The sequence below is a fragment of the Anopheles merus genome, chromosome 2R (genome assembly GCF_017562075.2).
Source record: "Anopheles merus strain MAF chromosome 2R, AmerM5.1, whole genome shotgun sequence".
In the NCBI taxonomy this organism is placed as follows: Eukaryota; Metazoa; Arthropoda; class Insecta; order Diptera; family Culicidae; genus Anopheles; species Anopheles merus.
Window position 1 is genome coordinate 57,351,279 of NC_054082.1, and position 24,586 is coordinate 57,375,864.

The 24,586-nt window shown below is 44.2% G+C and overlaps 2 long non-coding RNA genes and 1 pseudogene across 2 annotated transcripts; 1 reads left to right on the forward strand and 2 right to left on the reverse strand.

Moving 5' to 3' along the window:
• Positions 1 to 1,230: 1,230 nt before the first annotated feature.
• On the reverse strand, positions 1,231 to 7,767 carry LOC121600456 (annotated as a pseudogene).
• A 13,640-nt stretch (positions 7,768 to 21,407) lies between these two features.
• LOC121603595 lies at positions 21,408 to 21,877 on the forward strand. Its single transcript, XR_006006683.1, has 2 exons — positions 21,408 to 21,542; positions 21,717 to 21,877. It is a non-coding gene; the product is annotated as an uncharacterized LOC121603595 (long non-coding RNA).
• Positions 21,878 to 22,879: 1,002 nt separating this feature from the next.
• Positions 22,880 to 23,347, reverse strand: LOC121603596. The gene is made up of 2 exons (XR_006006684.1): positions 23,214 to 23,347; positions 22,880 to 23,040 (listed from the first exon to the last, which is right to left on the reverse strand). It is a non-coding gene; the product is annotated as an uncharacterized LOC121603596 (long non-coding RNA).
• Positions 23,348 to 24,586: the final 1,239 nt, after the last annotated feature.

Consider the following 24,586-nt stretch of genomic DNA (forward strand, 5'->3'; position numbering starts at 1 on the left):
AGTAAGCGGCTGTCAAAATCATTTTTCGTTCATGATATCATGGTTACCATGACACGACTTTTCAAACGCAACAATCATTTGTGCAATAACAATCAATGCTTTTGCGATGACATGATTGCAAAAAGAGTAGAATGAATGTCATTTGACATTTTTTTGCTCGATACAAATCGCTGAAATGTGATGTCGGCTGTAGGTGTTCACATAAAATTTTAAAAATTTTATCTTTTAACTTTCCCAGTGTAAGCTTTTAACATAGCATCGATTACATTAATTTTACAGATTGGTACATTTTTCAGGCATTACAAAACAATTTATTGACTGGAATTTAAAGGAACTTGGGTACAGAAATCCACGAAATGTTGCTTATAAAACTGCTTGGTAGTTTGTTGGATAACACAAACAGCACCCACTTTCAAGATTCCCTGCCAACATGGCATGGCCCCGTATAAAACAAAGAATACATGGAAGTTTTTTCAAGGTTTTCAACTTTGAATTTTTCATTCCTTTCTGATTTTTCTTTTTTATCTTTGAAAAGTGGTTTGTTAAAAATATATGTGTGTGTAATTAAATGTTAGCGTGAGTTTAAGCTTACATTTGCATTTTTTGGACTTGCCGGTTAAAAAAATGTTCTAGGAGGGTTCGTTATATTTTTATTTATGATGCCGATATTGAAAAAGATTTCCTACCGAATGAAATTCTTATGTAACAAAGGCCAATTCAATTAAAAAATGTTTTATTTATTTTTTATTGTTATACTTATACTGTTATATTTTTTCATTATATTAAGTGTAACAATATTAAACCCCAATTAAACCCCCTTAAAGTAATTAAATATCTTCCTTATTCCATTCATATAAATCAGGTAGAATTTTTTCAAGCAAGGGCTGGTTCAGCTTGATCAGTAAAATGTTTTCCAACGTATCATCGTTCATTCTGGTCCGTTTATCAGATAAAACCAAACCAAGTGCGCTAAAAGCACGCTCCACAGATACCTGGTTTGATGGTACTGACAAAGTAATGTCTCTACTTCATATAGTTCAGGATGAGTGGATTTTTGCATTAACCAAAAATTCCAAACATCAAAATGCGAGTTTTGATGGGCTTCTGCGTCCAATGATATCAGCTGCCGTAGAATCTTGTTCGCGCTCGTTTGTATTTCTTCAGCATTTTGTTCTGGCAATGATCCTCCGTAAAGTTCAGTAAAATACAAATCAAAATCACTGGAGCTATTTAGTGTCCCATTCGGAGCATTAGATGGTGATGATGATGAAGATGGTTGAACCTTAGCTTTGCATAGATGGATGCGTTCCGATGTAGAGATGATGAAGCTCTATAATTATACGTAAATATCATTTTAATATGGAAACAAAATTAATTTAAATATTAAGTTATTTGTGGTCATCTTGGATCCTCGACACACGTATCAACTTATTGCCTAACGCATAAGACAACTCGATTTGTACTGCTTTAATTTGTGTCACAAACATATTTTTAAAGGCTAAGCTGGCAACATTAAGTAATTGTAATTAAAATGTAATGTATTAAAGTGTGTAATTAAAATAATAACTGTGCAAGAAATATACTCCCACCACGTCGTGGCAACACCAAATCTGGCTGGTTCGACGATGAATGCAGACAAGTGACCGAACGTAAGAATACTGCATACCGAGCAATGCAGCAACGGCATAGAACGCGGGCATGCGCAGAGGAATATTCACGGCTCAGACGCGAAGAGAAAAGAGTTCACCGCTCCAAGAAGCATGCTTTGGAAGAGCAAAACATGCGGGAACTCGAGCAAACCAGAGAGGCGTACGGACCGACACGAAAGTTTTACCAAGCGATAGCAGGTCACCGAAACAACGTTGTACCTAAGGTAACCTGCTGTCGCAACAAGGATGGAGATCTGGTCAGTAACCAGTAGGTGGGCTCAGTACTTTGATGAACTACTCAATGACCAGTTTAGCGAACAGCTAGAAGCGCCACTAGCAGATGGTGACATGCTACTGCCACCTAGCATAGAAGAAACACGAAAGGCTATCCGTCGGCTGAAAAATAACAAGGCACCCGGAACCGACGGAATTGCAGCCGAACTGGTCAAGAATGGAGGTGCACGACTAGAAAACGAGATTCATCAAATTGTTACTGAGGTGTGGGATAGCGATTCGATGCCTTGTGATTGGAATCTCGGCATCAACTACCCCTTATACAAGAAGGGAGATAGGTTGGACTGCAACAACTACAGGGTATTACGGTGTTGAATACCGCCTATAAAATATTCTCCCTGATCCTTCAGGATCGCCTTGTCCCGCACGTCGAAGAGATAGTCGGAAACTATCAAAGAGGATTCCGAAACGGAAAATCAACCACTGATCAGATCTTCACCATGCGGCAGATCTTGGAAAAGATGGCTGAATACAGACACGACACATACCATCTCTTCATAGACTTCAAAGCCGCATATGATAGCATAGCCAGGGTAAAACTGTATGACGCTATGAGCTCTTTTGGAATCCCGGCCAAACTGATAAGGCTAGTTAGAATGACTATGACCAACGTCACATGCCAGGTGAGGGTGGATGGAAAACTCTCAGGACCTTTTGCTACCACCAAGGGTCTGCGCCAGGGGGACGGGCTTGCTTGTCTCTTATTCAACCTGGCGCTAGAGAGGGCCATCCGTGACTCGAGGGTGGAGACTACGGGAATCATCTTCTATAAGTCAACCCAGATCCTGGCATACGCTGATGATATAGACATCATTGGTCTGCGGCTCTCCTATGTAGCAGAAGCCTACCAAGGGATCGAGCAGGCGGCAGAGAGCCTCGGATTGCAGATAAACGAGGCAAAGACCAAACTGATGGTGGCAACATCAGCGGGCCTACCAATAAATAATCAGAATCTACGTAGGCGTGACGTGCAGATAGGTGAACGCACTTTTGAAGTCGTTCCACAATTCACCTATCTTGGGTCAAAGGTCAGCAACGACAACAGCATGGAAGCTGAGTTGCGCGCAAGGATGCTGGCTGCCAACCGGTCATTCTACAGCCTGAAAAATCAGTTCACCTCAAAGAACCTGTCGCGACGGACGAAGCTGGGACTATATAGTACCTATATAGTACCAGTACTCACATACGCCTCTGAGACATGGACACTGTCCAAATCTGACGAAACCCTCTTAGCCGCGTTCGAGAGGAAGATGCTCAGAAGGATACTTGGCCCCGTATGTGTGGAAGGACAATGGAGGAGCCGCTATAATGACGAGCTATACGAGATGTACGGCGACCTCACTGTCGTACAGCGTATAAAGCTCGCCAGGCTCCGGTGGGCTGGCCATGTTATACGCATGGAAACGGACGACCCAGCCCGTAAAGTCTTTTTAGGCCGTCCACAAGGACAGAGGCCCAAATTGAGGTGGCAAGATGGCGTGGAGGCGTCCGCCATTAAGGCCGGGATAACGGACTGGCAGACGAAGGCGCGAGACCGTGAGCGGTTTCGGACACTCCTGAGGCAGGCCAAGACCGCAAAGCGGTTGTAGTGCCGGATAAGTAAGTAAGTAAGTAAGTAATTAAAATGTTGTTTTATGTAATGTAGAATGTAGAAATTAGAATGAAGTCTGAAATATGTTACGCACGCGAATTTCTTCTTTTTCTTCTTGATTAAAAAATTTAGAGTTCAAATAATTGAATCTTGGGTCAAGTAGAAGCGCGGCCTTAAAAACAATACTTTCTTTAAGATTTTTTAACCGATTTTTAAGGGCTTTTGTAAGCGGTTCAACGAAACGATTTCCTGGAATTGAACCGACTTTCAAAATGGTCTTCATCCAGGATAGATAAAAATCGTTCAGTGATGTATGTTTGACTTGCATGGCTTTTGTTGAAATATAGACAGGCTCAAACGCCGCTTCATATTCTTTTATAAAATCTCATTGTTCTGTTAAATCTGAAAAAAAAATGAAATGTTGAGGTATTGAAAAACTTTTTCGTTTATATAATAAATCTCACCTAATTACGAATGCTGCTGACCCAGTTCGTTGAAGAAATCCTCCTGTTTAAAAAAATGGTTCAACATTTCGAAAATTCCTCCCCACCTGGTTTTTGAGTAGAGCGGTGGGAGAGATTCATTGTTAAAAACAGTCTTGTACATAATTTTCCGGCAGTTATTTGATACTGCAGTACATTTACGAATCTCTCCATCGAATGTCTTGACCACATCTACTACCGAAAGCTGCATGGTATGAACGGCACATCTCACAAGAGTGATATATTGGTAAAATTCTTTTTCAATGGCTTCTGTCAAATCTAAATAATGTTTCGGAACTGAACAGTTTTCTTCGTCCTCAAGTGGGTTGAACATGACCTGGTCATCTGATTGAAGATGCTTAACGGCAGCGATCATGTTCGCACCATTATCACAGGTGACCGTGAAAATTTGTTCTAATAAAATTTCGTATTCAGATCGTATCGTTTCGTATGTCGATCTTTGTTTTCAAAAATTTTCCGGTGTGTCTATTATTCAGCTCAACCATTCCCATTGAATTTAGTTTAAACAAAGAGTTATTCATACTTCATCAAAACTTTCACGATAGGTAAACATGAAATTCGCTGCAAATCGCATGCGTGTTTTTAAAAAGATTAACTTGAGAATGAGGATTATTACCAATTGTATAAATGACGACATCCTTTTGTAGTTCACAATAATATTGGATGTTGATCCCCAATATGTGGCGTCCAAGACGAGTTGCGCAGTCAATTTTCAAGCATAAGAGTTTTCCTTTCAAAATTGTGGTAAGTTCCTGGCGAATTTTTCGAGCAGCAGCTCCAAGATGACAAACAATATTAGATCGGTTGAGGTTCATCTTCAACGCATCACAAATAGGTTTCAGGATCAACCCTAAGCCGTCCCATTCGACGCACATCATAGGTACGTTATGGCAACATATTAGCTTCATCATACCTTTAGAAACGACAATTTAGAGAGCGTTTAATATTTAAATAACATTTAGTTAATACTTATTGTTATTAATAAAGCTTGAGTAAATATTATTTGACGTAATCGCCACAAAAAAAATTAAATATATTAAATACCTTCCAGGAGCTTTTGCCGGTCAATGGCTACCGAAACTTTGGAATCTTTCCTCTTCTTTATGGGGACTTCACCGTCCTCTTGCAGCAATCCTCGGGATTTTGCCAAATCTGGGTGCACCGATCGTATATGGCGTATAAAATTACCCGGCTCATATTTTTCATTCTTTTGCCTATATTTACAACCATTTACTTCGTCGATAGTACAAACGAAGTGTCCATTTTCGAAACCCACACAACCTTCTGCTATAATTTCACGGAGTTTCCGCTTTTCTCCTGATGTTTTTGACATTTTTATTTAAGAATATTAGAATTGGAATGTGTTTCTTTACTACCTTGTTTCACTCAGAATAAGCTTGTTCTGTTCACTAACGCCACTGATTTTAGGACGACAAACGCAAAGCCAACTGCGTTCAACATGACCTAAGTTGCTTGTATCCCGGGAAAATCACAATCAAATGAATACTCAAAAAAATATATCATCGTGTCAAATGATATTTTTTTCTATGATTGTCGAACGAAAGCGTGTATCTAAAATGCGTATCATTTTGTAAAATTTTGTGTCGACGACTATCACCGTTCGCAACACTGCTCGAGAGAATCACTGAGCGTCAGATGCAAAGCTGAACGGTGAGCAAAACCGTCATGCGAATTTACATGACACGGCACTTAAAGTGTTAAATGGCACCCGTTTAGACGATCCGATACCCAACCGACATTGTCACGTTGCAACTGGTTTTTTTGTATTGAAAAAGTGTTCTCAACCCAACCGGCTTTATCGCGCGATTTTTATGTGTATCTATCATTTTTCTCATTCTAACATTCACAAAACGTTTCATTCTGCCTCGCTCTTCTGGGTGTTGGCCTGTATTTGCTTGCGACTTGGCTGTGTCGCATCAACGATTCCCATGTTTCATTTAGCTTATCCCTTTCCATCGTTTGAGAGAAACTCTTGCGTCTCGTTTTTCTGGGACTTGTCCAATTTCGCTTGCTACACCAATCGTTCACGCAAGCGTTCTCCTCTCGTCCGCTCTTTGTATCATTGTACAGGTTGTTGAGCAGAGTTATAACACAGTGGAATAAAGGAGGAGCAGAAACTAAACAATGAACTTGTATGTAATGTATTTCAAACTAGACTGATCATATTAAACATTTTCTACAGACTACTATGATGTGTTCATTGCACACATGTTGCTTTCTCAACACTCCTCCTCAACGTGTGCCATGAAGCCCTAACATCTCCGTAAATTTTCTTTGTTTCGTTGCTCCTAGTGGTTTCGTTAGAATGTCCGCAACCATCTCTTCCGTGGGACAATATTCAAGCATCATTTTTCTAGATTCACACTGTTGTTTGACAAAGTGTTCTTTTGTTTCAATGTGTTTCTATCGACGATTGGTTCTATCAGAGTTGACGAAACAAAAGCAACTCTGGTTATACTCAAAGATTTTAACGGCTGTTTCAATATGTTCTCCTAAGTCTTTCATCAATCGAGTTAGCCACATTTGTTCATTAGTAGCTTCACTTAAGGAAATATATTCTGATTCCATCGACGATAATGCAATGCTGGTTTGTTTGCGACTGGCCCATGACACAAGTGTCGATTATCTGATTCAAACGGAAATGTGTCAAACAAAATCGCGCTACACGAACTGAAACGAAATCGGCATTATACAAGCTTGTTAGAGACTTCTTTCGTTGACTCGAGACATTGCTATCAAATTGATCTGAAATTGATTTGTTTGTCAAAACAAACTGCAACGCGTAACGCAGGAAGTATCGTACCAATTTAAAATTATTTCTACTGGTGGCATATTATCGTTCTTTAAATCTGTTTGGCAATGTCATAAAAAGTAGCGCTTGTGGTATGATTTTCTTATTTCTGTGTATTTTGTTATTCCTACCCTTTTTCCAGTGAATAATTACATAAAATTACTTTTGAATGTAATTACATGCAATTCGTGTAGTTTAAATATATGTATTTAGTAGTTAAACCGTAAAACAAAACGCTTTCCGTAGCTTTAACCTGACGGAAAGCTGTTGGACAAAAAACGGCCTCCGTTTGAGCCAGGTAATGCAAATGACCTTCGTTCAGTTCGATGTATCAAACCAGAGACAAATCGAGTGCTCTAACCCGAATCATAATAGAAAATGAGCATTTTTGATACTTTTTCTCAAGCAGTTGAGTCACATCATCGGCACTACAGCTCCACTAGCATAGAAAAACATATATCCGGTAGTCGATTTTCTTGTTATAGTATCACCTGCCCAGTCAGCATCAGAATAACCAATCAAATGGCTACCAGCTTTGTTGAAAGTGAGCTTAAAATGTTTAGTTGCTTTTAAATATCTTACAACACGCTTAGCCGCAACCCAGCATGATTCAGTAGGATTACTAACATTACTACCAAGTATTCCCGTACTTACAGCAATATCTGGTCGCGTACACACCGATATGTATAGAAGAGCACCAACTAGACTTCTATATTGAGTAGTGTCTTTCAAAATAGAGCTTGAGTCTTGCTCCTTCAAAAATCCTTCATCCATCGGTGTTTTCGCAGTTTTTGCTTCGCTCAATCCGAACTTACGAATCAATTTTTCAATGTAACCTTCGAGGCTAACGCTGTAGTTACCTTTTTCACATTTAACCTCCATTCCCAGAAAGTAACTAACTGGTCCTAGGTCCGTCATTTCGAAATGTTCGGTTAAAGCGTGATACACAGAATCAATGAGAGTCTCGTCCACAACCGACTATCATATCATCCACGCACACTAAAATGTAGACTCTTTTTTCATCTTCAGTTTTATTGTATAAACACTGATCAGCAGCACTTTGTTGGAAGCCAATCTCTAGCAGAACACCGTGCAGTTTCTGGTTCCAACATCGAGCTGATTGTTTCAGACCATAAATACTCTTTTTCAATCGACAAACCAAATGCTCTTTGTCTTTTATCTCATATCCAGGTGGTTGTCGCATAAAAAGCTCCTGATCTAGATTACCATATAAATAGGCCGTTTTAATATCTAAATGCCGTAATTTCATCTGTGTTTTAGAAGCTATAGCGAGCATCATACGAAATGTTGTATGGCTTGTGACCGGAGCAAATACTTGATCATAGTCTTCTCCAAATTGCTGGGAATAGCCTTGCGCCACTAGACGAGCTTTGTGTTTGATTACTTGTCCAGCTGCATTTCTCTTCCACTTAAAAATCCAGCTGCAACCAACAACCTTTCTGCCAGCAGGTAGCTCTACCAATGCATCCCATGTTCCGTTTTCTTCGTGTGATTTCAGTTCATTTATCCATTATCCATATCCATTTTTCGCGCGCTTCACAGACGAAAACTTCTTTAAAATTTCTGGGTTCTTCGTTTTGTTCAGAAGATCCCGCCATATAACTTTCCTCCCTGAATCGAACAGGTGCGATGCCTTTTGTTGTTCGCATGGACCTACGTACACTTTGATGCATTTCAATAGCCCCTGTTTCATCTGATAGTTCGCCATCAGATGCACTGTTATATGGTGTAACATCAAGATCATCTACGGTATCGTTCATGTTCGATTCCCTAATGCTGGAGGATTCAGCAGAAGCCTCCATTTGAACGATGTTTTCTCTCGTGGTAGTTTATTCTGCGCGACATAATGAAGGAGTTGATCCAAGTGGCAGTACCACTACTCATCCTGATGTCGTTGGTTTCGGTTTTGTTCCAATTTTCTCAACCTCGCATTGTTCTAAAAAATTTGCGTCACGACTAATTGTTTGTAATTGTAATTGTTTTCGTCTCCAGGTTTACGAATCGATAGGCCTTCTGATTGTCCGCGTATCCGACGAACACCAACTTTTCAGCCTTTTTATCCAACTTACGCCGTTTTTCTTTAGGAATGTGTATAAAAGCTTCTGAACCAAATACTCGAAGATGTTCATACGAAGGATTCTTTCCGTGCCACATTTCGTAAGGTGTCGATTCCAGTAAGGAGGATGGCAAGCGATTTTGTAAATAATTGGCAGTAGTGATCGCTTCACCCCAGAACACCTTGTCCATGTTCGATTCTGCCAACATGCATCTCATCATTTCAACGAGGTACCGGTTCTTACGTTCAGCCACGCCGTTTTGTTGTGGAGAATATGGGGCAGTTTGTTGATGCACGATGCCGTGATCTACAAAAAATTCCTTTAAAGAATTGCTCCTGTACTCACCACCACCATCCGATCTGATGACTTTCGGATAGTATCCAAACTGTGTTTTCATCATGGCGCAATATTCTCTGATCCGGTTTTCTGTCTCACACTTGTTTTGCAACAGGTAGATAATTGTATACCGACTAAAATCATCAACCATAGTCATACAATATCGGCTTCCTCGGGCTGTTGATACTTCAAACGGTCCTCCCAAGTCCGTATGTATCAGTTCGCCAACACCAGATGTCCTTGAAGATGAAGAACTTGGGAAAGGATCACGGCTCATCTTCCCTTCACAGCATGATCCACAAATGGATTTAATATGACATCGGTTGATGTTCAAGCCGCTTCCCAAATTGTTCCGCGCAATCTTCATTATGGCTTCTATGTCACGATGGCCAAATCGACGATGCTATAGGTGTATACAGGAAGCTTCATGGTTTTTATCTACCAACATGGCTTGTTCAGTCTGTTTTAGATAATACAGACCACCTTTACGTTCACCAATCAGCAATACTTGTTTTCCTTTCAGGACACGACATCCAAACCTATCGAAAAACACTTCGAATCCATTATCGGTAATTTTACTTACAGATAATAGGTTTGTCGTCAAAGATGATACATGACACACCTTTTCCAAGGAAACTTTCTTGCGTTTTCCGTTTCCATCCATGGAAAACAATTAGCAGCTTCCGACACCAGCTGACTTGATGGAATCTCCGTTCGCTAATGAAATCGAGGATTGCATACACACTTTGACAGTTGTCCACATAGCGTGTCTACTGCTATCGCTCCGCATTTGTCCGCTATTTTATTGGTGTAATCTGGTTTTGCTCTAGTCAACACTAGTTTAGTTGTGTCCATTAGTGAAGTCTCGTGACCCTGCCATCGTGTTCCTGACGACATCCACCGTGTTCGCGATATATTTGGCTTCTATTTGTGGCTCCTTCGACGTTCATCTACAGCGGCATCTAAAATGGAGGATGTGTGTTATGCATGTTCTGAAGCACTGGGCCCGGTTGAAGGGTCAATTACGTGCCTATATTGTGAGGGTACATACCATCTGGCGTGCACCAAGGTTCCTATATCGGTCATCGACGAAGTGAAACGGATGGCTTCCCTGCACTGGAGTTGCATTGGGTGTACTAACGCCATCGGGAATCCGCGCAGCAAGGCGATCAAGGGCATAGGTATGCAGGTTGGGTTTCAGGCAGCCCTCACAGCTGCTGTTGATGCCATGAAGGCTAGCTTGGTCCCACCGGTAATACAGGAGATTCGGGATGGCTTTGCCGGAATCGCCACGGCCCATTCGGCATCCTTGCAACATAGCAATCAATTGCTCCCAGATGCACTACCAAACGGAAAAAGACAAAGATTATTTCGTGATGCAGTTGCATCCTCAGATGCCGTGTTTGTTGACAGTGCAGCAATCTCAAACGTCACAAATACCAACAACACTCACCGGATCGATCGTCCTTCACTACCACCAATAATAACAGGTACTAATACAACCTCCGCTTCAATACCAACTGTTTCACAGACACCAAGAACCGATTATTTATGGCTGCATCTTTCAAGGTTGGCTGCGTCCGTCACCATAGAGCAAGTTGTCTCGTTGGTGTGTTTGCAGTTGGACACTGCAGACGTAATTGCTTTTAGTCTGCTAAAAGCAGGAACGGTTCCTAGCCCATTCCTAGCCCTTCGTAGTAAGGCACTTAACGCAGTCTCCTGGCCGGTCGGGCTCGGTGTGCGTGAGTTCATCTCGCTCCCGCCGCGATCTCTACATTCACGCACACAACACACGAACACGTACCGCAACAACCCCGTACTCAGCAGACACCGGGACCACTACAACCTCGCACTCAACACTCACCGGCACCACAGCAGCCTTGTACCCAACACAATAATCCCCACAATAATCCATACTCACCTGTACATATCCATGAACCCGCACCAACACAAACTGAACAATCACCAACCGATATGAACTGCACTCTCCCTTCACCCACTCTTCCGTCCACGTCACGTTCAAAAACACTTAAAACTACACTGCTTCAGTTTTTTTCCGAAGTAACCGCACTACAGCAGCGCAGCCATATTTTGCGCATACGGCTCGAGCAAATCCTTCGACAACAAACACAATACACTCACCTTCTACGATAAGCTTGCTAAAATGCAACACCCCAGCGCCTACTAACACTATGCAACAAGCACCCACTGATCGAGCGGCTTGTATCACTGTGTACTATCAGAATGTGCGTGGCCTGCGTTCTAAAGCCGATGAGTTCCGTTTGTCGGTTCTTGAGACGGAATACGATATATTGGTACTCACTGAAACTTGGCTCGATCCCTGTATTCCCACCGCTCTCCTGCTAGGAGATGAGTATCGTGTTTACCGATGCGACCGGGATGCCACTAACAGCTCTCACTCTCGTGGAGGTGGTGTTTTAATTGCATGCAACGTTTCTCTTCTCTCTTATGTGCTTCCTACGTTGCCGCAACTGTTAGAATTCACTTGCGTATGTATTCAGTTATGTGACCACCGTTTGTTTATTGCCGCTGCCTACCTGCCTCCTAACCATAGCATGAATGAGGAGAAAATAAGTGCATTGATCGACTTCGTTGCTAATATCTGCACTACTCTTGGTCCGAGAGACAGATTCATGCTTATTGGTGATTTCAACCAGTCTACGCTATCCTGGACATCGGCTTCAGAGGAAAATGGAGCTGCTTTTGATTTCTATGAGCCTCATGCACGCTCTGCGCGCAGTGTCCAATTCGTTGATGGTTTGCATCAGAGTGGACTATACCAGCTTAACTTCAATACTAACTCATCGGGGCGAATACTTGACCTAATTTACGCAAATTGGCCAGCTGCATCTACATGTTCTTCAATACGTGTCTGTGAATATCCCCTTACTACTATCGACGAACACCACCCTCCGCTTGACTTTGATCTGGACAACGTAGCCCCAGTTACGATCGCTACAGCCATTGATGCTGATAAAAGGCTGAATTATGCTCGTGTTGACCTTCCAAAATTGGAGCGATTTATTTTATCTTTTGACAATTCTTTTAACTGTTCGGACTATTCAACCATTGACGATGCCACAAAAGCTTTTTGTGAGTTCATGAGATCTGCTATATGTGAATGCACTCCTGTTAAAATTCCTCGTCGTGGGCCACCATGGGCTGATCGCACACTAAATGCATTAAAAAAGGAAAAAAGAAAAGCCTATTCTGATCAACGAGCAGAACGAAACAGCACGTCACGTCTTTACTACAACAGAGTTCATTCTCTCTATCGCCGATATAATAGATCCTGTCACCAAAGTTATTTGAAAAAAAAAAAAACAACTGCACGTTCCCTCTGCAAGTACCCTAGGCGCTTTTGGAGTTATATGGACAAAAAACGAAAATCTGCTGGGCTACCAAGCATTATACGTTATGACGGTGACAGTGCCTGTTCCCTGCCAGAAATGTGTAAATTGTTTGCCTTGCGCTTCAAGGACAACTTCGCTTCCCAAACTACTGGTCCAGAAGATGTGGCCGATGCTCTCTCTAACACACCTGTTGGTGCACTACTCCCTATGCTACCAGTCATCACCGTCGATACGAACACCTCTGCCATCAAACGTGTCAAATCCTCATATACTCCTGGCCCAGATGGTATACCGGCCGTTATCCTAAAGTGGTGTGCTTCTGCGCTTGCTCCCACGCTGATGAAGATTTTTAAGGAGTCCCTGAGATGTGGAACCTTTCCTGCCACTTGGAAATCTTCCTGGATGACACCCATCTACAAGAAGGGCTGTAAGAATGGTGCTGTAAACTATCGTGGCATAACCTCACTCAGCGTGTGTGCAAATGTGTTTGAAATGCTAATCTACGAGCCATTGTTGGCCTCGGCCTGCAACTATATTAGTGTGAATCAACATGGTTTTGTACCCAGGCGATCTACAACGACTAATCTACTAGAATTTGTTAGCAAATGCCATAAATCTATCGATACCGGTTTACAACTAGATGCTATTTATACGGATATCAAGGCAGCATTCGACAGTGTATCGTACTCCATCTTGCTTGCGAAACTCGACTTACTTGGTCTCCCAAACCCTATGATAATGTGGCTTAGATCGTACCTTACAGATCGTCAATATTCTGTGAAGTTAGGCCCGTACATGTCAAGTCCAGTGCATGCATCTTCTGGAGTCCCGCAGGGCAGCAACCTGGATCCTTTGCTGTTCCTTCTTTTCATCAACGACGCGACGTTGATCCTTCCGGCTGATAATCACCTACTGTACGCAGATGACGCGAAAATTTTTCGTGTTATTCGTGAACCAGAAGACCACGCCCGACTGCAAACTTCTTTGCATGAGTTCCAGTGTTGGTGCAACCGTAATGCTTTATCCCTATGCACAGATAAATGTGAAGCCATCACTTTCAGTCGTTCTCGCTGCCCATTATTGTATGAATATGCGCTTGATGGACAGTCTTTGGCGCGAAAACAATGTGTTAAGGATCTAGGTGTTTTGCTCGATATAAAACTATCATTTAAGGATCAACTGGATCACGTAGTAGCCACCAGCAACAGAATGCTAGGTCTAGTTATCAATATGACTCGCGAGCTTAATGATATACCTTGCACCAAGGCGCTCTATTGCTCACTTATCCGGTCGTTGATGGAATATGCAAATATCGTTTGGTGGCCAACTGCAGCGCGTCCATTAGCTCGATTTGAATCAATCCAGCACAAAATTTCACGATTTGCACTTCGCTCATGGAACCAAAGGCTCGATAACCGAACTAGATGTTTACTACTCGGGCTACCCATCCTAAGTGAGCGAATACGAAAAGCCAGGTTGTCGTTCATCACGGGACTTCTCGACGGCCGTATTGACTCTCCGTCACATCTGGCTGCCATCAACCTGTACGTTCCTGCCAGGCCGCTCCAAACTCGGGCAATGGTGGCCCTCGACGACCATAGAACGCAATTTGGCTCCTCTGATCCGTTCCTTCTCATGTGCCGTGCTTTCAACGCAGTCAGCGACGCTTTTGACCCGAGGATTTCGCCAACTGAGCTTAATGATCGTGTTTCTGTGTTAAATTTGGTTCCATAGTGCACACTTTTATGTTCTATGTTATTGTAATCCACTGTAAAGAACTAATTGTTAAACATTGCTAAAATGGTTCGAGAGGGCATTATTGTCCATCGATAGACAAATAAACATAAACATCTATTAATTTCAAAATAGACGTATCGTTCGTCATATTCCTGCCTTCGTTCCTATCCTGTTCTGTTGTTTTCGGCACTCCTAGGGTTAGAGGGAAATATTAACTATTTTGCTAACAGCTGTTCTATTTAACGCGAAGCACAATACTTACCAACCAATTGAATATTGTTGCTATCGTGGTCCGTGCTCACTTCCGTTCGTGCATGTGTTACGATTTGCTATAGAAAACGAAATTGATTTGATATTATCAATTATTAATACCATTCAGTTTGATAAAGATTGATATAACCCTCTATTAAAGGCTGTACTTACCAAATAGTTTTTCCGTACTGGTACCACGAGAGAAAAAAACGAGCACGCATCAACGCGTCCTCCCAAGGAAACATTTTGGACCTAGCTTGAACAAAAACTGGGCTGTCTTGCTCTATCTTCTATATGCAGCGTTTTTCTCTGTGCTCTTCTCTTCCTCTTCTCCCCCCTCGTTCGTACTCCCTTCTTCCATCGATCCGATGCGCGATTCCTGATTCGACCGCGCAATAACATTTGTAAGGTTCCGCCGCAATGAGATACTGTACGGAAATATACAAAGTATTTCCATTTAGCATCCGTGGTCCACACCGAACGCCGATAAACCAAACACCACCGCCGCCTTCTATCAAATTCTCGATACTGGCGTGACGGTGTCTCCCATCACAGTAAATTATATGTAAACCACTTGCAACATCTCCCCTTTCCCCTCTCCTAGAAACTCATATAAACAACATTAGTGAGAGAATGGGAAGAGAGGGAGGGAGGAGCTTCAGCTTTTTTGCTTTCTCTCAAAAAACAAGTCCAAAATTGTCTGTGGACGGCCTAAAAAGACTTTACGGGCTGGGTCGTCCGTTTCCATGCGTACAACATGGCCAGCCAACCGGAGCCTGGCGAGCTTGATACGCTGTACGACAGTGAGGTCGCCGTACATCTCGTATAGCTCGTCATTATAGCGGCTCCTCCATTGTCCTTCCACACATACGGGGCCAAGTATCCTTCTGAGCATCTTCCTCTCGAACGCGGCTAAGAGGGTTTCGTCAGATTTGGACAGTGTCCATGTCTCAGAGGCGTATGTGAGTACTGGTACTATATAGGTACTATATAGTCCCAACTTCGTCCGTCGCGGCAGGTTCTTTGAGGTGTAATGATTTTTCAGGCTGTAGAATGACCGGTTGGCAGCCAGCATCCTTGCGCGTAACTCAGCTTCCATGCTGTTGTCGTTGCTGACCTTTGACCCAAGATAGGTGAATTGTAGGACGACTTCAAAAGTGCGTTCATCTATCTGCACGCCACACCTACGTAGATTCTGATTATTTATTGGTAGGCCCGCTGATGTTGCCACCATCAGTTTGGTCTTTGCCTCGTTTATCTGCAATCCGAGGCTCTCTGCCGCCTGCTCGATCCCTTGGTAGGCTTCTGCTACATAGGAGAGCCGCAGACCAATGATGTCTATATCATCAGCGTATGCCAGGATCTGGGTTGACTTATAGAAGATGATTCCCGTAGTCTCCACCCTCGAGTCACGGATGGCCCTCTCTAGCGCCAGGTTGAATAAGAGACAAGCAAGCCCGTCCCCCTGGCGCAGACCCTTGGTGGTAGCAAAAGGTCCTGAGAGTTTTCCATCCACCCTCACCTGGCATGTGACGTTGGTCATAGTCATTCTAACTAGCCTTATCAGTTTGGCCGGGATTCCAAAAGAGCTCATAGCGTCATACAGTTTTACCCTGGCTATGCTATCATATGCGGCTTTGAAGTCAATGAAGAGATGGTATGTGTCGTGTCTGTATTCAGCCATCTTTTCCAAGATCTGCCGCATGGTGAAGATCTGATCAGTGGTTGATTTTCCGTTTCGGAATCCTCTTTGATAGTTTCCGACTATCTCTTCGGCGTGCGGGACAAGGCGATCCTGAAGGATCAGGGAGAATATTTCCGCCATAGTCGAGCGGAAGCGATTTTTTTCCGAATTGAGAGTAAGCGCGCGCAGCGCTCTCTCGCTTTCCTTCAAATTACACGGGGCGCTCTCGCGATACAAATCAGCTGATCAGCTGATACCCTCTCCCTCCCGTTTTTTTCCTCTCGCACTGCGCTGGATGCGTGGATCAGCTGTTCTTGCTCTCTCGCGTTTCCCTACAGGCAAAGAGAGAGAAATTTACATGCGAGGGGCATGTAGAAACAGGGGGAAGGGGTTCGGTCGATTTTGTATTGGCCGCCATAGTCGAGCGGAAGCGATTTTTTTCCGAATTGAGAGTAAGCGCGCGCAGCGCTCTCTCGCTTGCCTTCAAATTACACGGGGCGCTCTCGCGATACAAAACAGCTGATCAGCTGATACCCCCTCCCTCCCGTTTTTCCTCTCCCGCTGCGCTGGATGCGCGGATCAGCTGTTCCTGCTCTCTCGCGTTTCTTTCGGTTTGCGCTGCGCTGTTGCCGCACTTGCGCGCTGCGCTGAACACCCCCTCCCGCGCGTTCTTTTCGGTTTGCGCTGCGCTGTTGCCGCACTTTGCGCGTAGCGCTGGACACCCCCTCCCCCTAGTTTCTTTCGTTGCGCGTTGTGCGCTGTGCGCTTTCGTTCACTTTGATTTGCAGCGCAATAAAATCGCATGCATCGAAATAAAACTTAAACACATCAAGCTCGGTTGATATTTTAACACTTTATTGAAACTTAAGGCACAGATCCACACATCGCTAACCACAATCGCTTGCCACAAAACCACACATATTTTTTATTATAAATAATAAAAAAGTCGTCACTTCAAGCACCCGCCTCACTGCCTGTATGTTGTGTATGTTGAATACTGTAAAAAAGCATTGAAATAAAGCAGCATAATTTGAAAGCTGTAAAATTTGACGTTTAACTGTTCGGCCGCACTTTCGTCGCGCTCCGTGATTTTTCAGTAAATTTCTTGTGTTTTCTGCGTCGCATCGCATTGTTGCTTATTCTACGGACTATTTAACTGCTTCACATCATCGTTGCGTGTTGGCGAATTGTTTAGTTGCACCACAACTGTGGTTTCCTGCTGTTTTTTCCTGCTCGGCTTAGCAGTGTTGTGCTGTGATTACGCGTGATTTCGCGATGGCGGCTATTTGCTTCTCGTGTGCTGAACCGCTAGAGGCCACCGGCTGCATCATCAGTTGTGCATATTGTGACGCTACGTTCCACCGCGGCTGTTGCAAATTGCCCCCCGAGCTGATTGACGCAGTATTGTCCAATGTCGACCTGCACTGGTGCTGCATTGGCTGCAATAACATTCTTAAAAATCCGCGCTGCCGTTCGGTAAAAGAAATAGGCGCCCAGGTCGGTTTCCAAGCCGTCCTCACCTCAGCTGTAGCAGCTATCGGCAAGCTCGTTGAGCCTATTGTCGCCGAAGTTCGCAGTGGTTTTACCCTCCTTCAAACTGCATCCACGCCTCACATTCGGAATCCTGATCCTCGACCGGCTACGGGTAGAAAGCGGAGGCGCATAATCGAGGATTCGGCATCTCCTAGTGTAAACATAATTGTAAACAATCGCGGTAACATCCTTTGTGCCGCGTCATCGCCAAACGCATACACCAACACCACGATTGCCGTCCAGCCGGCACCTACACAACCTCATGAACTGGTGGGAACCGATCCGTTATCATCACCGCTTCAAGCTGCACCTCGTGAGCAATTCACAGATAGGATCTGGATCCGCCTATCCCGCTTATCAACAGCCGTCACTGTGGAACAAGTGGTCGCTTCTGTAAAGCGTCGCTTAGCCACCGATGACGTTATAACGTATTGCCTGCTGAGAAGAGGGGTTAGTGTGGACAGCATGAATTGGCTTTCATTCAAAGTGAGAGTCCCGGCTATCCTTCGAGATGCGGCACTCACACCATCCACTTGGCCAGTCGGTATCGGTGTACGTGAGTTTTTTCCATCCCGTCAACACGACCACCAAACCTCATCTATAGCCACCCGAAAACGCTTTACAACACGCACACCAGCTACTAGTACTGATCACCGCTACACCACACGCACACCAACAACGACTCACCGTTTAGCAGCACGCACGTCTACTCCACCTGGTCCTGAAACAACTTCATCATAACAGTGTCACCCCCCGGTGAATGATACCTTGGAAGCACCCAACTCAACACTTGTTTCTGGACCGCCCCAAAACCACCGCGCTTCATCTCCGCACCTGCACCAGTCTACAATCGATCGCTTTTTTCTCAACTAGACGAAGTTCCGCTCATTGCACGCAACAAACACGCCAAGCCTCATGCTCTGACAACGCAGCTCAATTGACTTACCGTATACCCGCTTTATCCAACCACCACAATGACAACGCTACCGCTGAGTATTTAAGCTGCTATTATCAAAACGTTAGAGGTTTGCGCACTAAAACAAAAGAATTTCACCTAGCTGTATCGGAGGCTGACTTCGACCTTATCGCCCTCACGGAAACTTGGCTTGTTGACAACATTCCATCTGCTCTTCTCTTCAACAACAACTTCTCTGTTTACCGCTGTGATCGCTCTCTCAGCGGCTCTAGCTCTCGCGGTGGTGGTGTTTTGCTAGCCGTTTCTAACGCATACGAGTCGATAGAATTACCTTCCTGTGATCGTTGTCTCGAGTATATTTGTGTGCGCGTCACCTACAATAACGCACATCTGTACATCATGGTAGTATACATTCCACCGCAGCTTAGCTCCGAGATATCGACTCTTCGCTCTCTACATGATTGTATTAGCGGCTTCACTCTCACACTGAAGCCTTCGGATCTGCTGTTTGTTATTGGCGATTTCAATCAGCCTAGCATAAGCTGGTCCACAGCTGATCCTTCGTCCTCGCCAGCATACTCATCAATCACGCACTATGAACCAACTGCGCGCTCACTGGCCAACAACACCTTTGTGGATGGATTTAAATTTAACGGATTAGTGCAACTTAATCACATCAATAATTCGCACGGACGCATGCTTGACCTGCTCTACGCTAACAATGCTGCAGCTAAATTGTTTTCGCCTGTCTTTCCAAGTGTTGTTCCGCTTGTACCTCTTGACTCCTATCACCCGGCGTTTGACTTCAATATACGTATTAACTCGTCGACCCGACGCAATTCGACGACTCGACAAAACTCGACGACAACCGCATTTTATCGTTATAACTTTGCTAAAGCTGACTATGTGAAACTGAACGACATGATTTCAATGTTTAACAATAGCTTTCATTGTTCCAATTTTATTTCACTTGACGAAGCAGTATGTTCATTCTCGTCCTTCATGCTGCAAGCCTTTGTTGTATGCGTCCCAGTTCAGCGTCCTAAACCTAACCCCCCCTGGGCGGACCGCACACTCAAACGACTCAAACGTGTAAAAAGAGCTGCTTATCGTCACTACCAAACGCGCCGCTGCCAAAGATCTCGCTCGATCTACTTTGACACGCACTCTTTATACTGCAGCTATAACAGGTTTCGATATCGCAGATATTTGAGTAAAATCCAACGTAACCTCTGCAGGTGGCCTGACTCGTTTTGGCGCTTCTACCACAGCAAAACAAAATCCACGCATACACCGAAATCCATTACGTACAAAGGAGCAACAAGTGCCAACACTAATGAAATGTGCAATCTCTTCGCGGATCGCTTCGCAGATTGCTTTTCACCGGCCATGAATGATACCGATACCATTGATGCTGCTCTTGTCAACACTCCGGCTGCCGCAATTAACATGAGCACTCGCTCCTGGACCCGACGGAATTCCTTCTACCGTGCTGAAACGCTGTCAAACGACAGTAGCACCTATCCTTGCAAAATTGTTCAATGCATCGCTAGCCAATGGCTACTTTCCCAAAACATGGAGGAAATCTTGGATGGTTCCTATTTACAAAAAGGGCGACAGGTCAGATGCCATCAACTACCGGGGTATTACATCTTTGTGTGCCATTGCCAAGGTGTTCGAACTAGTGATATACAAACATCTGCTACATGCATGCCGCAGCTACCTAAGCCCGTATCAACATGGATTCGTGCCAAAAAAGTCGACTACCACGAACCTGGTTGAATTTGTAACCTATTGCACTAGTCAAATTGATGCCGGAGCTCAAGTCGATGCAATTTATACAGATCTGAAAGCAGCATTCAACTCTCTTCCGCACGCAATTCTTCTCGCTAAACTCGACAAGCTAGGAGTTCCCAGCTCGCTCGTACAGTGGCTTAAGTCTTACCTAATTAATCGCACATACATCGTGAAAATTGATAAGCACATGTCCAAAGAAATAGTCAGCAGCTCGGGTGTGCCACAAGGAAGCAATATCGGCCCGCTTCTCTTCATATTGTTTATCAACGATGTTTATTGCTTTACCTCCCGACAGTATCAGTCTGTTTGCCGACGACGCAAAAAAAAGCCGACGACGCGAGAAAACCAAACTGAGCGCGCAGGCTGAAAGTGAACGCACACATGTGTGATTGTGTAAGTGCGAAAACTGTGTAGAAAGCAAAACACGCTCTCGCCTCCGAGCAATTCCGCGTATTTCCAGCCGTCTCCCCCTGCTTCTACATGCCCCTCGCCTGAAAGACGCACACTTTTACATTCTCTTTGCTAGTAGGGTACAACTTCGACCGAACCCCTTCCCCCTATTTCTACATGCCCCTCGCCTGTAAATTTGTCTCTCTTTGCCTGTAGGGAAGTCAATACCCTACAGGCAAACCCTACTAGCAAAGAGAATGTAAAAGTGTGCGTCTTTCAGGCGAGGGGCATGTAGAAGCAGGGAGAGACGGCTGGAAATACGCGGAATTGCTAGGAGGCGAGAGCGTGTTTTGCTTTCTACACAGTTTTCGCACTTACACAATCACACATGTGTGAATGTGTGCGTTCACTTTCAGCCTGCGCGCTCAGTTTGGTTTTCTCGCAGCGGCTTGCTGGTGTCGGTGTCTCGCTCGCACTAGTGCAGCGAGTGTTCCTCGTGCGTTCCCTTTCTTGCTACCACACAAAATCGTCAGTACAGTTCAAGCCTTCGCAGCGTGAGGCCGCGCGCGTTTTAGCCTAAGTCCCGGGCGCTCGATGTAATTTGAAGTGAAGTGTTGAAGTTTTATTTATTTCAATTCACATTATTACGGCCTCGGTCGTATTTTCAAGTGTTGAAGTGTTGTGCGCATTGAAATAAAGCAGCGTTAATCTTTCATAATTCAACATGAATATGTAAATTATGCTGCTTTATTTCAATGCTTTTTTTACAGTATTCAACATACACAACATACAGGCAGTAAGGCGGGTGCTTGAAGTGACGATTTTTTTATTATTTATAATAAAAAATATGTGTGGTTTTGTGGCAAGATTGTGGTTAGCGATGTGTGGAACTGTGCCTTAAGTTTCAATAAAGTGTTAAAATATCAACCGAGCTTGATGTGTTTAAGTTTTATTTCGATGCATGCGATTTTATTACGCTGCAAATCAAAGTGAACGAAAGCGCACAGCGCACAACGCGCAACGAAAGAAACGAGGGGGAGGGGGTGTCCAGCGCTACGCGCAAAGTGCGGCAACAGCGCAGCGCAAACCGAAAAGAACGCGCGGGAAGGGGTGTTCAGCGCAGCGCGCAAGTGCGGCAACAGCGCAGCGCAAACCGAAAGAAACGCGAAAGAGCAAGAACAGCTGATCCGCGCATCCAGCGCAGCGGGAGAGGAAAAAACGGGAGGGAGGGGGTATCAGCTGATCAGCTGTTTTGTATCGCGAGAGCGCCCCGTGTAATTTGAAGGCAAGCGAGAGAGCGCTGCGCGCGCTTACTCTCAATTCGGAAAAAAATCGCTTCCGCTCGACTATGGCGGCCAATACAAAATCGACCGAACCCCTTCCCCCTGTTTCTACATGCCCCTCGCCTGTAAATTTCGCTCTCTTTGCCTGTAGGGAATGGAGATGCGAAATTTACAGGCGAGGGGCATGTAGAAACAGGGGGAAGGGGTTCGGTCGATTTTGTATTGGCCGCCATAGTCGAGCGGAAGCGATTTTTTTCCGAATTGAGAGTAAGCGCGCGCAGCGCTCTCTCGCTTGCCTTCAAATTACACGGGGCGCTCTCGCGATACAAAACAGCTGATCAGCTGATACCCCCTCCCTCCCGTTTTTTCCTCTCCCGCTGCGCTGGATGCGCGGATCAGCTGTTCTTGCTCTTTCGCGTTTCTTTCGGTTTGCGCTGCGCTGTTGCCGCACTTGCGCGCTGCGCTGAACACCCCTTCCCGCGCGTTCTTTTCGGTTTGCGCTGCGCTGTTGCCGCACTTTGCGCGTAGCGCTGGACACCCCCTCCCCCTCGTTTCTTTCGTTGCGCGTTGTGCGCTGTGCGCTTTCGTTCACTTTGATTTGCAGCGTAATAAAATCGCATGCATCGAAATAAAACTTAAACACATCAAGCTCGGTTGATATTTTAACACTTTATTGAAACTTAAGGCACAGTTCCACACATCGCTAACCACAATCTTGCCACAAAACCACACATATTTTTTATTATAAATAATAAAAAAATCGTCACTTCAAGCACCCGCCTTACTGCCTGTATGTTGTGTATGTTGAATACTGTAAAAAAGCATTGAAATAAAGCAGCATAATTTACATATTCATGTTGAATTATGAAAGATTAACGCTGCTTTATTTCAATGCGCACAACACTTCAACACTTGAAAATACGACCGAGGCCGTAATAATGTGAATTGAAATAAATAAAACTTCAACACTTCACTTCAAATTACATCGAGCGCCCGGGACTTAGGCTAAAACGCGCGCGGCCTCACGCTGCGAAGGCTTGAACTGTACTGACGATTTTGTGTGGTAGCAAGAAAGGGAACGCACGAGGAACACTCGCTGCACTAGTGCGAGCGAGACACCGACACCAGCAAGCCGCTGCGAGAAAACCAAACTGAGCGCGCAGGCTGAAAGTGAACGCACACATTCACACATGTGTGATTGTGTAAGTGCGAAAACTGTGTAGAAAGCAAAACACGCTCTCGCCTCCTAGCAATTCCGCGTATTTCCAGCCGTCTCTCCCTGCTTCTACATGCCCCTCGCCTGAAAGACGCACACTTTTACATTCTCTTTGCTAGTAGGGTAATGTTCAACACGCAAGAGATAACGCCTATTAATTTTGCGAAGGTAACGAGGGAAACAGAAAAGGATTCGTTACTACAGATGGTCGAACATTACATTCGCAAAGGATGGCCTGAAAACAGAATACAGAATACAACGTATACAGGCGAATTGGTACGATATTATGATAGAAAAGATCGCTTGTCAATCGGCGGTGGATATCTTCTTTTCAGCGGAAGGGTGGTAGTGCTCAGAGCACTGCAACAACGCTGTCTTCAACAATTGCATGATGAACACTCAGACATCATCAGAGTAAACGCCCCGGCAGGCAATTGACGTTTCATACTATGGTGAGGGGTGTTGAAACGCATGGAAGAGCAGGAAGAAACACGGACGAGCGCTGATGAACTGCAACTGTGTGCTTGCAACAGCACCAAACGGCATGTGACGACGTACAGTGTGTGGATGTGTGTGTGTAATTTTAGGCAGCGAAGATGGATCGAGGTTATGTTTACAAAGTGAAAGAGTTTGAAGCAGAAGCGTCTTTGTGATAAACATGTATTTTAGTTGCATATTTTCAGTGTTAAAGTTTGCAATGTGAACTTAAAAGTAATGACCAATGGTGCTATTCACTTGTGTGCTGTTGGCGAATATTGAAGAGTTGAAATATTGAAGCTTCCTTTGTTAGTTTGTTGTGCTTAGAGTGAAGCAAAAATGTGTGCTAAAGTGTTATAAATTAGAAATATGTAAACGTATCCGTCTAATGTTCGGTTGTACCCATCTAATTTTCCATATTTTTGGGTGTCCTTATCGTTTACCAGGAGAAAAAGATTGGAGGTTAGATACGTGCAGCTATTTCGCCTCCGCAGGAAGGTATGTTAATTAAAGTTGTTGTATTTGTAATTTTTCGTTAAGCTGAAATTAAATAACTAATCGGATAAAATTAACCGTTTAACATTACGAATAATCGATGTTATCAGTGTTCTTCAGAAGTGTTCCAAGCTGTCCGAAGACACACAAATCCGATTCACCTCGTATG